Raw genomic sequence first — 3,652 nt, 5'->3', positions numbered from 1 at the left:
GTCCTAGCGCCGACCCATTTATCAGGAGGAGGAGGAGGAGGAGGAGGAGGAGGAGGAGGACCAGGTTGTCAGATGTCCCATTGAAAAACAACCTGTATGTTTCTATAGGGGTTTCTTCTGCACGGCCTCGTTGAACCCTGCGCTGCTTTGTATGTGTGCCGCTCAACTATTCCAAGATCAGGTGCGGGGACCCACAGAGCCCCCCTGTGAACTTCCAGGGGATCCTCAATAGGCTACATTTCACTTCCTGGTACACCCAGACGACACTGTGTACACCACTGATTTTTTTTTTTTGCACAGCTGATCATTAGTGATTTCATTTTGGTACTTTGCCACCTGCTGTACAGAGTTGTAGTAGAGCTGCAACTACTGATTATTTTCATTACTGGCTAATCTTGAGAATGTTTTTCAGATTAATTATTTGGTCTATGAAATTTCAGAGAACTGTGCAAAATATTCCTTCTATAATGATCGTGCTTGAAAAGCAGTTGGTTCACTGTTGCAACAGGACTGAAGACATAATACATTTTGAAATATTCCATCACATTATTACTAAAGGTATTGTAATAATATAAAATTATATTATATGTATATGTAAACTAAATAATTACTATTAAATTATATATATATATATATATATATATATATATATATATATATATATATATATATATGTAAGCTTCTCATGTTGTGAACTGCAAAGGCATTAAATAGGAGTGCAAACATAGTGAAGAAAAACATTATACTCCCTTGAGGAATGTAGAGTAGAGTAAAAGTGGAAGTGCACAATTAATAAATGAATCACTTAATCAAACATTATCAATGATAATTCTTTCACGTTGATTCATGCAGTGCAAAGAGCTTCAGAGTAAACAGAAAGTAACACAAAATACCATAAAAAATTCTCATTAAATCTGATTTTATGTGTAATCTTTCTTGGCACTTCAACATGTCAGTTTTATCCTGGCTGAGAGATGAACAACTTGTATGATCTTCATCAGTTAATGGACTGATTTGACCACAACTACTAACAATATTGCCATGATAAATGAGCTAACCTTTGTTCTAATTTAAAAAAAAGCCAATAAATGGACTTAGATGCTTTGTCAAATTATGATTTATTGATCTCAATTCTCTTAATAAGATCTTAAAATATGAAATGACATACAGGTTAGATTGTTCATTTATAAAGAATATAAATAATCCAAGACTATGTCAAACACCTTCCACTTGTTGCCATAAGATAGGGCCTGACCTACATGGCCTAAGAAAGAGGTTGAGACTCCTATAGGAAGAAGATCCAGATCCAAAACATCTGGAAGAACAGCCAACAACTCAACCTATGGTCCAACACAAAGAGCCTGAGTGAGAAGTGATGAGAGGGAGGAAAAGAGAGGGTTATATGGACACAACTTGGATGCTCATGCGTTTGAGGAAACAAGCAAATGATTAAAGAGATGAAGCGGTTGCTGCTGTCCATCACCCTTGCCAAGCTGTTCCTGTCATACAAACAGAGCTGATTGGGGGTGTCCTGTGTTATTGTGTTGTTGCTGTGGTGCCCTCCTACTCTTTGGCTGTTCTTCTCTGCTGTTTTGCAGATCGAAGAGTCAAAAGTGAGTTCACAATGTCTTTGCTGTCAAATACTCCTCTGATCGTCCTTGTCTGCTCACAGTATCTGTCCAGAATATAACAGAACAGAACTTAATGGGCTGCTGAAGAACTAGATAACACACAGCAGCAATCGTTAGTCACAGTAGGCAGGAGGGCCACAGGAGGGAGGAGGTGTGGGAGGGTCTGACCAATACAGCATCGCCCAGCAACTGCAGTGCAATGTTGTTAATACTGTGACATTCTTTTACAGTATGTAATATCCACCTATTACACAGTTAGAGGGCCCAAGATTCAAGATTTACAGAAAATTAGTATAAACGTGCAGTGAAATTTGTAGCTCTTATTCTGACTGCTCTAAATTGAACAAATACTTCAATGTCAAGTATACTCAATACATTTTATTAATGTAGTTAAAATGACAAGTTTGTCTCAAATAGGTTTACAATATGCTCGATATTCAACACCCAATATCCCTATTACCTTGATTCAGACAAGTAAAAACTCTGATGAGGGAAAAAGGAGGGGGATTTAAAAAGTCATTTTTGGAAATATACTTTTTCACTTCCTTGTACATAACATTATGTTTAGCTTAGCTCAGGACAAAGGCTAGAAACTGGGGAAAAGCTCCGTTTTGTTAAAGGGAAACAAAGTTAATATCCTCCTAATTTGAATATCTTATTTGCTTAATCAGTAGAAAAAAAACATGTGTAAAATTGACAGGTTGGGTTTTTATGGGGTTTTCTATGCCCAACTAATTATTCTACACCACACCCCAAACACAAGTCGTCATTTTACACTCAGTGATAGCAAATCCTTCTTATGTAACTAGGCACCTTTCCAAACATGCTGAATTAGTCATTTCAAAAAGGAACTTAAAAACTAGGGGGGAAAAGTTATGTAGACAAATATAACAATATGCAAAATGTTTGGTGAACTCTATTGTGCAACAATTGTTCAAAGCTGTACCATAACTGAGGTATGCATATAAAGGAGCACTTCACATTTGTGGCAAATGTGGAATGGTGCAGCTGTGTTGGGTTTTTAGACAGATATTAATGAATATATACAGACTATAAATGTTTTTTTAATCTAGCTGAATGGATTGCCACACCTATGGTGGGACTCTGGTCCAGTGGGGAAAGTGATGTGGTTCAACTGTGGCTGGATGTCTGGCTGGTTGGCCGGTCAGGCTACACTGGAATGCTGGGTCTTTTGTTTGTCTGAGAGAGGAGTGGGTCAGGGGGAGAATGCCATTGATGATTGCAGAGAGGAAGAATGAACCTCCAGGAAGTGTTCTCTCTCTCGCTCGCCGCTCCCCCACTCTCCCACTCTCATTCTCTCTCCCTCTCCCTGTCTCTCTTTCTCTATCTTTTTCTGTGTGTGAGAACCTTCACCGTGCCGAGCCTCTCTTTCTCTGAGGCCACGGTCCCCAGGCACAACCACTGCTTTGTCTTGCCCTGTGAACACACACCCCTCCTCAACTGAGCGCCTACGTTTGCCAGGGCCAACACAGGGCCACCGCTCCTATTCTCATCCACATCACTGCTCCTGCATGGATGGTGTGTGTGTGCTGTGTCAGTGCTGAATGTTAAATGGTTTTTCATGCGGCACCCATTTCTAATACTTCAATATAAACATTTAGTCTACTCAAATAAGAGTCATTCATTAGCATTAAATTAAGCTTGTACACCTTTTTATTTAGAGAACATGTTGCTGTCTCACTCTGACCAGAGTCCAAACATCCACCTCCTGTAACAGCCAGACTAAAAATGGAATAAAGCAGTAAGTTGATAAGAATCTAGCTGGTGGGCCTTTACTGACCAGTAGCCACCGCCTCCCGTCACATTGCTCATTCCCCTCCGTGTCAGAAGACTGCGAGGAGCTGCAAATGGCCCTTTCTAAACACACGACAGCTGGAACACAGGCCAAAGGTGACCAAGGCAGTTGGAGGGGGAAGTGGGGGGGGGGGCACGAGATGAGCAGCTGCAACCTCAAGTCCCTGTTTCTCCACCGTGCCGCCGTTTCTAGTTTTTACAAATAC

The sequence above is a fragment of the Anabas testudineus genome, chromosome 12 (genome assembly GCF_900324465.2).
Source record: "Anabas testudineus chromosome 12, fAnaTes1.2, whole genome shotgun sequence".
NCBI classification, from domain to species: Eukaryota; Metazoa; Chordata; class Actinopteri; order Anabantiformes; family Anabantidae; genus Anabas; species Anabas testudineus.
This window is presented reverse-complemented; position numbering follows the sequence as displayed.